General features: G+C 38.5%; 1 non-coding gene across 1 annotated transcript; it reads left to right on the top strand.

Moving 5' to 3' along the window:
- Positions 1-9,485: 9,485 nt before the first annotated feature.
- Trnap-cgg (transfer RNA proline (anticodon CGG)) lies at positions 9,486-9,560 on the top strand. Its single transcript has one exon. It is a non-coding gene; the product is annotated as a tRNA-Pro (tRNA).
- Positions 9,561-14,004: the final 4,444 nt, after the last annotated feature.

Genomic DNA, 14,004 nt, shown 5'->3' with positions numbered 1-14,004 from the left:
ACTAGAACTGATTGCAGAGAAATTTGACGGTGCTCTGTTGGACCTGTTCAGTCATACACTGACATCCACATATTTCCTGTACAGAAACCAATATTACGAGCAAACTGAAGGTGTAGCTATGGGCAGCCTACTGTCCCCTGTGGTTGCCAACATCTTTATGGAGAGTTTTGAGGATAGGGCATTGGAGACCGCCACATTTAAACCCACATGCTTCTTTAGGTATGTGGATGACACCTTCGTGATCTGGCCACATGCGATGGACAGGCTCAATGAGTTTCTTGAACATCTTAACTCATGCCACCCTAATATCGAGTTCACCATGGAACTGGAGAAGAATGGTCAGCTGCCATTTCTGGATGTACTAGTCCAGAGGAAAGTAGATGGATCAATTGGCCACAGTGTGTACCAAAAACCAACACACACTGATCTTTGTCTGCAGACCAGCAGCTGTCACCACCCTGCACAGAAGAATGGGGTTCTGAAGACTTTGGTCCACAGAGCACAGGCCCTGTCAGACCAAGAGTATCTACCTATAGAGATAGAAAGTCTCAAAACATTTTTCTCCAGGAATGGATACACGGACAGACAAATTGAGAGGGCACTCCAACCAGCCACTATACCACAGGTTCCTGAAGAAGACCAAGATGAAGCAAAGAAGGTGGCATATCTGCCCTATGCTGGCTCTATTTCTGCCAGAATCAGTAGGATCCTCTGTGTTTCCTGTCCATCGAACAAGTTCGGGGGAGTGCTGGGGAGTGTCAAAGACAACCTGGGGTTACGAAAACCAGGGATTTACAATATACCTTGTCAATGTGGTATGTCCTACATTGGCCAGACGACAAGAACTGTGGAGATCAGGTTCAAAGAACATCAGAGGCCCACTAGATTAAGACAGGTGACTAAGTCAGCCATTGCTGAACACTGTCTAGAACTAGATCATGCCATGAAGTATGAGGATACCAAGATTCTAGCACAAACACCCAGATTTTGGGACAGTGTTATAAGAGAATCGATAGAAATTAAAATGGCTGACGATCTTATGAACCGTGACACAGGGTACCAGCTAAGCAGAGCCTGGGATCCGGCTTTGGAATTGTTAAAGGAGCAACGGGGCCAGCTGCAACACTACACAAACAGAAGAACCAGAGGCATGGAGATGGAAAACGAGCCCCTGACGGACTGCCACGCGCACCAGACCGAAGATGGAACACCCAGAAGTGGGACTGGTGGGCGCGGACCACAGAGGGAACGTCCAGAGCCGCAGCGGACGAGAAACGGAGCGGCAACGCTCCAACAGGTCGTGGTGAGTGGGCGCGGACTGCAGGGGGAACGCTTGGTACCCCAGACCGTAGATGAAACCCCCAGGAGCGGGTTTGGTGGGCGCAGACCGCAGAGGGAACACCTAGAACTGCAGTGGACGGAAAACGGAGCAGCAACGCTCCAGCAGGGCGCAGGGAATGGGCGCGGACCACAGAGGAAGCGCCTGCAGCCGTTGGTGGAGGGGGAAGGCCATACGCATAAATACTGTACCAGGTCCACTCGAGGAGCAGTCTCAGGTCGCACCTGATGAAGGTTACGAGCTATGTGACCAAAATATCGTGCAAGTACGACGCTGATATCCGGCATAACATCCGACAACCCAAGATGTCAATGGTTCTCATGTCTAAATTTTTTGACTCACAAGTATAGCAGATTATAAGGATCGGTACAGTACATTACCTTCCTCCTACTATCGACCGTTTCTGGAATTGTACACTTAGGCGAAATTGATGTCAACGTGTAAGGGTATTCATTCATTATCAGAGTTTCGCAGGTGATGTCATAAGCCGCTGAAATCATTTTTTCATCGGTGGTGGGTAAATTTGATATACTCTGATTTTGACGATTCACTGTATTAGAACTTTGTTTTAATATACACCAATATACTAACTGACTTCCTTGTGCCTGTTCACGCTTATCACAACAGTTCTGCTACCTGCTCTCAACTATAATTTTTTTCATTTGTTTTCCATGGTGAAATATTTTAATAGTTTTTTAGCATAAATGGTATAGTCTCAACTTTTTAGCTGACTGAGTTAACCAGCAGCAACCTATAACACATGTTTTCGATTTTAATTCTGTCATAACTTCGTAACCTAGTTCTTCACGTTAACTGTAAGTCCAACAATAACAAACATAATGATGCTCATTGTCTACTGATACGATTCAAGAGAATATAACGAATAGCATATCCCGTCTCAATTCTTAATGAAGTCTCAAAATAATTGTCGAGAGTGCTTTGAAGCGGCTGATTGCCGTTATAAGATTTTTAGCTTTTTCTTAATTTTTGCTGAAATACTATTAACTGCTCCAAAACTGTTGTAATCAGTCTCATTTTCACTGGAAGTGATACTAGTTCTACCATGCCGACGAAAACATGAATAGATTTTTGACCTATTTGGACTGATAGTAGCAATCATTCAAAAACAATTGTCAGCTTCTCATGGTTTAGTATACCTAGTGAACAACAGTATCGTAATAACTTAACAGCTCGTGGAATGACAGTGTGTCAGGTTTTTCATATTCACTGTTAAGCATTTTTCGTTGTTTTTTTGTGGCACAAGCTGGTAGATAACTTAATAGATATTCTTCTTCCTTAAGGACCAGCTAGCGTTTATATGCAGCAACTCCCATGCAAATTGGTACGTGTTCTTCTGAGTGAGGGTTTCTTTAGTGATTGTTTACTTCCTAATAGCTTCAGTACGGTTCTATGCCGTCACAGTGTGAAAGAACTCGCTGTGAATGACATATTGGAGTAGACATGTGGTTAGTAAAGACCAGATTACATGCCGCATAAAAACCTTGAAATATGCATGGAAACATGTATGAAGAATTCTTGGAAATGCATGAAAAGTGTCGGAATATGCAACACCAAATAATAAAAGAACATAGTAGCTACTGCGTCAATTATATCTAAAAGTCGAACCAGAACATATCAGTTAATAGGAAGAACGGTGGCCACGCGAAAAATCGGTACAGTGAGTAAATCAATATCAGTATCTGAATACGTTCTGGCAGAGGTTAGGAAGGGGGCCTTTCTGGGATTATTTTCTAATAATATCCTAAATGGGGACGCATTCACAGTTTTAAGAATTGGTTCCTCTTTGCTATTGTTGTCGGTAACAAACGGGTGCGGTGCGAGTGAGTCGCAGCGGAACAACCGATATGTACAGGCCCAACTCAGAGATATATAGCACGCAGAGGGGCACGCTCAGAAACTATGCAATAATGAATTGTTTTGAACAGCATTAACTTTAAATTAATACTATTGGACCAAAGGATCATTTACAATATAATGAACTGTTTTGAACAGCATTAACTTGAAATTAATAGTATTGGACCAAGGGATCATTTACAATTTAGTTTTCATTTTTCTACTATTGTAAACATAAACGACCAGGTGACGTTTCAAATGTTTGGTACTAAGATCGATCACTCAAACCATTTTTATAAGCAGAAAAGAACCGTTCAGCATCAACTGAGGTAACTGGGCAGTATTTTAATTTGGCTACAATATTGGCACTTATTATTTCTGTTAAAAGTTCATCTATACCATTAAAATAACTATCAATTTGGCATTAGGGTTCAAGGCCTGTGTTACTGTTTAACATGTTTTCAAACTTTTCTTTAAGTTTTCTTGGGAATACCTCCGACAATGAGGGGTTCACTAGAATAATTTTATTCATTATGAGAATAGTTTCACTCAATGCCAGACCTTGAGTTTCAATGTTTTTAATAGTTGCAGGTATTTGGGAAAGATGAGTGATATGTCTCTTTTAATCCCGGAATCATTAAAAGCTTACTGGCAGTGGAAAACGTACAATGCCTCTGCACTATCGAAGTAGTTTATTACCCTCCTACTGACCTCAAAATGTTCATTGTAAAACAACACTGCTTCAACCCCATACCCCAACGAGTTACCACTGCCTTGGTAGGTAAAGGCATATTTGGTAATTTTTCTTTGTAGGTCTTGATGCGAGCACGAGCCTTCAGAACCAATTTATTTGTGTGTGAAATCAGTTTATTTACATTCACAATCATGGAACTTACTTCTTCAGCATGGCGATGTAATCCATGAGCAAAGCACACTACATGAATCTAATCAGGATAAAATACTCGGAGAGCTTTGCCTGCTTTGACCGTATAGGGAGCAGCATCTGAAATAAAGACGAACACCCTTTCATCTGCAGAGGATTCTGGAAATATCTTTCTAATCCCTTCATTCATAAATCTGGTGTTCGTAGAATGATTTACTTTTTCAAGTACTTTGCAGGCCGCTGTATAGGAAGAAGGCTCTTCTTTTAGAGCACCACCAATTAAATGAGCAATGTAACTGCCACAAGTGTCTATAGTTTCGTCAACTGAAATTCAGATAAGGCAGTCCTGGATTTCGTTGCGTATTTCCTCCAGAACATTTAAGTAAATTGTCTATATCGTGTCCATTATAATTATCCGGGCTGTTATGCCGTGGTCGGTTGATGAATTCTGTGTCGATTCCCAAATTGTCCATATGTAATTTTTACGCAATGTTGATTCATCTGGTATATTTGGATTTAAGCAATATTTGAGCAGGAAACCTTTGAGGTTAGGGATTGTAAGTTTGCGAAGAGGCATATTACTTGCAATGAATGCTTCACTTAGACCCATGTGAAACCGTCCTTTTTAGTAACCTTTGGATAAATCCCTGCTACCACAACTTGCTGTTGTCAGAAGGTGTCGTAGTCCGTTCTTCTGCGTTCCTGCGATATTAAGACTCTTCTTATCATGCTGGTCTGTTGGAAACTTTTTTTTTTGCAGTAAAAGTTTTTATCACAAACTCGACAATATAAAAAATTCCTTCATATGTAAATATTCCAGAATGATCAGCTATCCACGAAACGACGTTTCTTTTTTTGGGCGGTATGGCACACATCACGTTAGACACTACACGCTGTAAACACGTTCAGTTGTCTACAAGTAAACAGAAAGGTTAACTGAAACAATGGGCGTGCTACTAGAAGCTTCCGTTGTTTAATTTAATTGTTCCCGACGTACGTTATGACACCTGTTCCGGCACAGGAGCATTGACTCTGGCTGCCTGTTCCTGTTCCTCGTCTGTAATGATTTCGCTAGACCGTAACCTCTCGGTTAGCGATTGCATGCAGTTCTGGGTCGCGGTCAATCTATGAGACATCAAAACTAGATCAAGCTAGAGGCAGTAGTCAGAATTTTTAAAATATTGTAAACATAGGGCGAAAATATGCATCATCATTATTTTGTAGCTAAAATAGGCAATAATCGGTGAAAAGGAGCCAAATATGTATATGAATATACAAATGCATGTGGTCCAGTCTCTAGTGATTAGATTGAAGACGTCCTGGAAAGTATATAGAATACCCCATATCGATTTCTGCATTATGTGGAAATTCGTGGTACCATACAGAATTTACTGGTTCTTCTGATGGGGCGTTCCGGTTCGACACAGCTAAAAGAGTGCAGTTTTCAGATCGAGATAATTACAAAAAAGGTAATTTCAAAGTAACTCGAATCATTGAGCATATGGTTGGACTGACGCAGGATGCACAAAGTATGTCGTCTCTAAAGAAGTTTCATCAGTTAACTACGCTGCGCTCTTTTCACCCACAGCCCTGAAAGATAATTAAATATTTATTTTTAATCGATATGTAAAACAGCAAATTGAGTTATGAAGTAACTGTTTCACGTTCGCAAAATAATTAATATGTAGACTTAAGACAATATATCGTTGTTGATAATGAATTAGCCATCTCTTATTTCACACACTAAAACCTCGTTTTGTAAATAGGTACAATATTCGAAATTAAAGGGATCTTAATTTAAGACGAAGGCGGACGTAACAGGATCATATGGATATTTTGCGCAATTAATATTCCTGGTTTATCCAGTACACTTTAAAGATATTCGATTTGCATTTCAACTGCACTAACATGTATTTATGAAAGTGGATTTCTTTTCTAACACTTTTCTCTACAACTTGTTTGTTCGCCTGCAGTCGTTAAAAGCGGTACACAAGACACCTCATTAACGAAAACTGATTCTAGGCAGTATTAAAACTTGTTTAATTGAAGTTCCTTAGCTGAAGTGAGTAAAGTTATCCACTGGGATAACTGATATTTTTGATGACTTAATTTGAAAAAGGAATGAAAGTGTCATGCGTCTTCTACCTATATCAGTGCTGTAGATATGAAACTGGCCATTGCTTAGCCCAAAAAGAATGAAATATCTAAAAGATATGCCCAGTGGACACCTGCTTCCAGAGTTTATCTGTTTCTCCATGAATGTTTTCCGAGTGAAACAAAGTTAATAACATGTTTTGATGAGGAACAGTTAACATCAACATGGCAAGCGACATCACGTTACAAAATCGAATGAGCAGAATGAGATGCATCCACATGGCGTAAGAATTTCTGGATACTGCGTATTTCAATTATCGACAGCGAATCCTCTTTGTCAGTGTTGTGCCACGTAAGAGCTTCCTTTCAATTTCTAGGAGTTGTTTGTTTTGCTAGGCATCTCTTGCAATGGAAAGTGATTTTTTAATTACTATGTATTCTCCTGTGAAAACATAAAACAATACCTCACTAAATACATCATTCACCATAGATTTTTGGCAATACCCAGCAATAACATACAGTAATTAGACATGGCTTAAACCATACAACCAAGTATTTAACAGCGCCCATGACGTATGGGATAGTAAGTTGTTAATACTGTTGGTTTGTTAATACTGTAGGATTTTGAATGTACAACTGTTATCTGTTTAAAATATACTATTAATTTACCGTATCTTTCATTTCGTCTATGGTTACAGAGATCTTGGGGCAGGGTAAAGCTAAACTTTGCACAGTCTGATCATCAAAAGTCACCAGATAAATAACACAGATATTCGACAGCTGTCACCCACAAGAAGAAACCAAAGCGACGTCAAACCTTCTTTGGCCATTGTGATGTGACAACATGAAAAATGAACTGCTATTGAACAGAAAGTAAAATTTTAAAATTATATTCAGTCTCATTGTGTTTTGTATTGTACACATATATTGTTTGATATATTTGTTGGCTATTTACTAGTTCATTGGTCATGTCATTTTATTACACAAGATCATGAAAGTACACTGAACAAATATTGCTCATGTGCTCCATTCTAAATTAATTGTACGGCTTACAAGAGTAATTTCACAAAATTCCTGAAAAAGGCAAGTTTTATTTGATGTGATTAACCGATGACAGATATTTACTTCATTATTCTAACTGCAAATTTGGTTGAAAATTATCAGAAAATGCGACATAGATTCCTGGTCCTAAAATATTATGAGTTTAATTAAATAAGGTTTGGACTCAGTTTATTACAGGAAAACATAGTACAATGCAATCGAAACTACTGGAAAGTGTATGTTGCTGCCAGACTAAAACTGCCTGGATTAAATGACTCTTGAGGAAATTTTATTTCTAATAAAGCTGTTAAAAAGTAAATTAACGCTTCATTGACAGCCTTGAGTGTGTCGCTCGGTCATAACTGATTGCTTTTAGGACAACAGAAAAAAATACTGATTACTGAAACTTTTGTTCAAATGTTTCTTCCTACATGATCTAATGAGCCTTATTAGCATAATTACGATATTCATAGATACTGAAAGCAATAAAATTGCACTGTCTGATACATCAGTTCGTACAATGTCTACTCTGATTTGACATTAAACCGAATCTTCGAGGGCGTACGTTATTTAAGACACCATATATACTATACGCAAAACAACCAGACATAGTTCTTGTTGTGATTTCAACAAAACACGAATGTTACAAATTGACATTACATTCGGGCAAAGTACCTTAGAGGTTCCTCGTTTCACCGTGATATACACGTAAATAGAGGCTTCTGCATCGATAGCTGTTTTTGACAATGACTTACAAGTTTTAAGATTTCCGACTTGCAGTTTCATTGCGTGCTCAGTAACAATGAATGATGGTAAATTAACTGCTATGCAGTTACAGTTTGTTGCTGCTTAACCAACAGATGACGAGTACATGACCAGAAATGTGAGTATGTCTCATCTGAACAAGAGGGGTTATGTCACCCTCTGTTTCTTTGAACCGTTATAGAATCATGAAAAAATAATTGGGTACCTTAAATTAGTGGGAACTTATCAGAAAAATAAATAAATGGTTAATTGATGGTATTAAAAGGATAAAATTAATAGTATGGTTCCTTAGGATAATTATGAAGCTATAACCAAACGATTAATTTGAATTAATCGATTATTCAAATGGTATAGAACTTTATTCCAAATTATGTTAGCACATAAGTTGTTACTGATCACAGTTTAGATACAAGAGATCATAATGACTGAGTTTAAAGAGCAAGAGGTTTTGCTAGTAGGAATGAATGTAAAGTAATAGCATAGAACCATGAAGCAAATTACTGAAACTGCATTGAAGAATAAAGTACAGTCAGTGTGTATAACTCTTTGCACGGTATCCAATTCAGCACCACTGAAATGTGACTCTTAGCTCTATTATCAGTCAATGCCAACTAGTAAATTTTCAAACTGGTACACGTTAAAATATTCCTATGTCACCAACTGGGGCACATTGAAATATTTCGATGTCCTTAAGCCCAAGAGGCTCTGGCAATATAAATCAAACTGGAACCAACCACTCCAACCGACAGACGAAAGCCATAGACCAATAACCATGCAATGTTTGTCTTTGCAAAAACTTAGTAATACCACCCACTGACCCAATGTGGTATGACCAACATTCATAAGATTAGTTAATCATTGGTCCACCTTTTTGCAAGTGCATAAGCTATTGTTTCGATGTAACACCCAAACACGTTTAACCTTAGTACTGGCATGCCCTATTGGTAAGAGTACATATATTACAACATGTATAAATTTCAAATATATATAACACATACCCTTCGTTTCATATCAGCGCACACTCCGCTGCAGAGTGAAAATCTCATTCTGGAAACATCCCCCAGGCTGTGGCTAAGCCATGTCTCCGTAATATCCTTTCTTTCGGGAGTGCTAGTTCTGCAAGGTTCGCAGGAGAGCTTCTGTAAAGTTTGGAAGGTAGGAGACGAGGCACTGGCAGAGGTAAAGCTGTGAGTACCGGGCGTGAGTCGTGCTTCGGTAGCTCAGTTGGTAGAGCACTTGCCCGCGAAAGGCAAAGGTTCCGAGTTCGAGTCTCGGTTGGGCACACAGTTTTAATCTGCCAGGAAGTTTCATATCAGCGCACACTCCACTGCAGAGTGAAAATCTCATTCTGGAAACAGCCCCCAGGCTGTGCCTAAGCCATGTCTCCGCAATATCCTTTCTTTCGGGAGTGCTAGTTCTGGAAGGTTCGCAGGAGAGCTTCTGTAAAGTTTGGAAGGTACGAGACGAGGTACTGGCAGAAGTAAAGCTGTGAGTACCAGGCGTGAGTCGTGCTTCGGTAGCTCAGTTGGTAGAGCACTTGCCCGCGGAAGGCAAAGGTCCCGAGTTCGAGTCTCGGTCGGGCACACAGTTTTAATCTGCCAGGAAGTTTCTTCATAGTATTCCTCAAATAATATGAGTTACACAGCTGACACAGGTATCAGAGGAACCTCTCAGCTGGATATTTAGCTGAATCATACACTATTATTGTTGTATGATTAATCCTTGTTCTTTCAGTAAATTTGTGGCACAAACTGAGCTTGATAATCTGATAATATATGTTCTGGTACTATTACAGTCCGTAGTTAATCCGTCCGTAATTTATTATTCTCACTCTTCCTGCCGACCTTATGCACTAGGGAAAATTTAACAGATTGGATAATATGTTTCGTACTAGCAGGAATCCTCCCATGACATGCCCGAAATGAAACAATTACATCAGTTACCAGTAGGTCACTTGTTATCCTTACAATATAATTTCGCATTTCACCTTGTATTGCAGCTGTTGTATAGTTGCCCTTCTGACATCCATCACAAGCAGGCAACTGCCTCCTACGTTATCGAGACTTTCTGTGACCATAATATCCTGACTGTGTTGACAGAAACAATCAAAGTCTGTATATGTTCATCACGGATTGTTCATCCCCATCCATGCCTAAACAACAATTCCCTGTACATTTTACAATAATTTTCAGTTTTTCATACCCCTTCCATATATAGGGAGCTTTCATAAATTGTAATGTCTGATGTCCTTTGTGCAATATCTTTGTATCTTGACAAATTAATACCATTTCCCTCTATTCCGCTACTCCCTTTTATATAGAATTAGAAATCTTTAGCCTCCATTTCTTCTCTATCTTATCCTCTACTATAGGCAAACGTGACAAGGCATCTGATGAACTACTTTACATCGCCTTGATATATACGTTATCACACACAAATTACTGAAGGACTGAAGTCTACCTCATTAACCTACCATTCAATAGTTTGCAATTTTGGAGATAGTTTAAGTTTTTGTAATTAATTATAAGAGTCACCTCCATGTCCTCCAGAACAATTCTGTTCTTTTGAAAAGTAAATACTAGTACAAACTATTCCATTTCTGAAAAGATCTGTATTAATTCGTGTTAGGTCATCATCAGGCATGCGAATGAAATGGTCTTGCGCTCAGGTTCTCCATTTACCATACCATAAAGAGAAACGCTCCCACACTATAATCTGAACTGTAGTATGCATATAAAGATGTAAGATATGTCTTGATAGTATAATATTTTACAGCTGCATAAAATATTCACAGTAGATTCGAACTCCATGTGACATTCAAGTGTCCAGTTCCATTTGGCACTCTTATCCAAAAGCCTACACAGACTGCACATGTTCATGTTGTAATAACAAATGAATCTTCTATAAAAAGTGCAAAATCCAATACATTAATTACATTAGACAATGGCTTTCAACTTTTATCTACCAGGCAGAATGACATCAGAAGTTTGTTCAAGAATATTAATTATGCATGTAAATACTCGCATTTGTTCAGCCTCAATCAGTTCACCCTTTGTAAATTGCTTTGAACACCTATGCATAGGGCACACCATTTAATGTTATGTGCTACAGTTAATAAAGATATCTCTAACAAGAACAGATGCCATCCTTGTTAACTCACACAAAGAATATGATTCAAAGCTCAGTTAAACAGAGAGACTGAGGCTGATAACCTGTAAGCTAATACCCTAAACAAACGAGACCTCCGTAGAGACGGAAATGTTGCATGCTTCATACTTGACTCAGTTAAAGGCATTTACAAATACCCTAAATTTAAATTCACAATAGAAATTAGGTATGAATTAATAGAATTTAGCAAAAATTCATTCAGGTTTTGAGGATGATTCTCCTCCTTTACTACTCTGTTCATTTCCCTTGCATCCAGCAAAATCCTTACTACTCAGTTATACGTTCCAATTATGGTAAAGTTATAGCAGCAACATCTGCTTAGCTCTGATAATTTCCAATCTAGAAGTTTTTTATTGTGTCCCTTACTGCCCTTTAAATTCTATAGCGCATTGACAAAGGCTTGGGCCTGATTATTTCATAGGGTATCACTCTCAAAGAATGTTCAAAATTAACCATGTTCCAAGTCTTATTTGAAAATACGTGTTAATATCCACATATCAACTCAGCTGTCATTTCTTCTCCTCACAAAAATGATCCATCTTATTTGCCTCTGTATATACAGGTTCTCTGATGCACACATCATCCCACTCTCTCCACTTTCCCTTTCTAAGTGAGCCATTACTTCATACATGCAGTCCCCTCTCAAATTTAATTCCAATTGTTGGATTCCTATTTGTAAAGGGAAACATATCCCAAGCACAACGCTCATTATAAAACTGCTTACATTAAGACCATGATCATCTACTATAAAATATAATAAAATTTCTTTCTCGATTGGCTCACTATGTGCTCCTGTTGCTCTTTCAGTTTTAACATTGGTAATTCCACCAACCCCTTCCACCTAATTTACTGCCAAAGTGACTGAAGGAGAATCCGTCATTGGTCGCTGTCTCATACACTCGGAATAAGGAAAAGTAATAAAGTAATGAAGATAAAGAGGCAACTGTATTGATTAGATGCAAGTATGCAATAGCTTCCACGAAAATGATTGTCAGATTTTCGATGTGATTTCAACAGGCTACTCACATGAAGTAAAACCAAGCACTTTTGTAATAAAATGGCTAACAGCATAATGTTCAAACTGAGTCTTGCGTTTTTCTCTCTTTTGTAGTCAGGAAGTATGCGAAATCAATACTTTTTATAATATAGTTATGTACAATGGAATTAATAGTAAAGTAAATTAAAATTTCGTTTAAAAGAGATTTCATTATCACAAATTATACGGATTAACTCCTTCCAATTGTTTTGTTTGACTGCAAGAAGTTATTTAATAATCTGGTCTACAGGGTCATTAAGACAAGAAACAGCTACCGGAAAGAAATCAGAATCTTGATGAAACAGCTCATGAAAGTAACTTACGAACATTTTCTGGACAAAATTTGGCCAACTGACTTAAAAATAGAGCCGTTAAATGTACATTACTGACTCCTGGGGTGCTCAGAATGGCCCACGCTTATACGATGGCCTGTTTGTCGATGGAAGCGGAATGCCCACATGTTCATTAAAAGTAAATCTTCTGGTATGTGGCAATACGTAGACCCTGTGATGTAAACATTTACTGACCCATGAGGAACTACATTTGTCGATTAGAGAAGTGCCTTACTTTCATCGCACAGCAACTTTAAGTCACAAGTGGAAGAATGGGAGCTAAAATACACTCCTAGATCCATAATGAAATGCACCTTCAGAGAAAAATCTTCCATATGCATAGTTTACTGTGAAATTATCGCCAAATCGTGAGATTTTTCCCTAATGTTACTTACACTAAAAGTGCGACTGTGGTAAATGTGAACGTTTTTTAGGGTGCTACGAATGTTTATACTGTAAATAACTTTGTGAATGTGTTGACCGTATTCAAGCATAAAAGTAAATTACTGAAATTTTTTTTTATTTTCAAATAATGTTAATTTTATAACGTTATGCAATATTTGTGATTATACGATCTAAATCTCAGTAACACTAGAAATGCTTATTTCTTTTGTCAGCAATCCCTTTGAAACCAACGACTTCACAAAAAATGTTGATGTGACATACTTCCTCAGTAACAATAGAAAAGGTATAAGATTAGATTTTAACGTGGGTTGTTGCGAGCTAAAATCCCAAAGATGATCGGGCTCACATGCGGTTCCTTTTCGTCGAAATGTCGGCTGAAACTCGTCTAGGGGTCGAACCGCACAAGTCGCATTACTCGCCCAAAATTAAACGTTTGTGATACTTAGGTTAAATTGTCTATCTGATGGCAAGTTTGCGAAATACAAAGTTAACATCACCTATAATAACAGTAATAGTACTCGTAATATCGGGAACTAAATGAACGACCCATAAATGATGTAGGTCACACAGTTGCGATTTGGTTAGAATAATGTTATCCAGAAAGCAAACTAATAGCGAATGTGATTATATTTAGAGCTACTCTTTACTTGAGCGCATATCCATTTGACGCAGTTCAATTATTCACAATCTCTCCCCGAAATACAAGTTATCTACGTGAAAACTTCACGAGGCGCGCTGCTGCTCACCACTCAGAGACTAAGTCCTGCGATACAACACAACGCGAAATTTTCTAAGTCGTTTCACTTCCTAGCTACCTCAAGACCGACCGTCCGCTTTCGCATCTCCATCAGCACTTTACCCTTTGGTGTCTAGACAAGAACTGACCTTCTGCCCGTCCCCGGCACCGTTCCCTGCGCGCCAAACATCCTCGCTCAACTGACTAGGGCAGTTCCCTTTCCTGATGCCACCCATCTGATTGGATACACCTTATTCTGCATTATTTTACTTTTTAACGTATTTAAATAATCAAAGATTGATTACTTTCACGTTCTAAATACGGTAACAGTAATATCCATTATGTAATAGA

This window comes from Schistocerca serialis, chromosome 7, assembly GCF_023864345.2.
Source record: "Schistocerca serialis cubense isolate TAMUIC-IGC-003099 chromosome 7, iqSchSeri2.2, whole genome shotgun sequence".
NCBI lineage: Eukaryota > Metazoa > Arthropoda > Insecta > Orthoptera > Acrididae > Schistocerca > Schistocerca serialis.
Note: the sequence above shows the minus strand (reverse complement) of the source record. Positions and strands in the feature narration are given on the sequence as shown.